Source organism: Tupaia chinensis, unplaced genomic scaffold (genome assembly GCF_000334495.1).
Source record: "Tupaia chinensis unplaced genomic scaffold, TupChi_1.0 Scaffold000612_1, whole genome shotgun sequence".
Lineage (NCBI taxonomy): Eukaryota > Metazoa > Chordata > Mammalia > Scandentia > Tupaiidae > Tupaia > Tupaia belangeri.
Genome location: NW_006160131.1, coordinates 5,106,725 through 5,107,175, shown reverse-complemented (window position 1 = coordinate 5,107,175; position 451 = coordinate 5,106,725). Strand labels below are relative to the sequence as shown.

The window sequence follows — 451 nt, the reverse complement described above, 5'->3', positions numbered from 1 at the left end:
GCATCCTGGGCCCTCAACACTGTCCACCAGCTCGTGAACCAAGCTCGCTTTTTGATATTCTATTAGTTTTGGCTAGAGGGCAAGTGTGCTCACCAGGGAGAGGTAGAGGACCCCTCTCCCTCCCATGGGGCACGGACAAGCCATACTCTCTTCTCCAGCTCTCCCTCCTTTCAGGACACATGTGCCACCAGGTGTGGGACTTGAACTGCACGGTTGGCAATGTTGAACCCAGCCTGACCACTAGGCCACAGAGCTGGCCTCAAGCTCTCTAACAACGCCAACCCACCCTGTATCTCTTCCCTTCCTCTCCCCCTGGCTTCTCAGTAATGTCGAGCAGAGCTGGTGACAGTGGGCACCCTCGTTTGGCTTCAGGGGGGTTTCCATGGGTTTCACCATGAGGGATGGCATCCAGGTTCCAGAGGGGCCCGAGGTGTGTCAGGCCCGTCCACAA

The 451-nt window shown here is 57.2% G+C and overlaps 1 protein-coding gene across 1 annotated transcript in view; it reads right to left on the bottom strand.

Annotated features, from left to right (window-relative positions):
* The window catches only part of STK10 (serine/threonine kinase 10), a gene marked incomplete in the record, with an annotated part of 115,765 nt that overhangs the window by 17,600 nt on the left and 97,714 nt on the right, over positions 1 to 451 (bottom strand).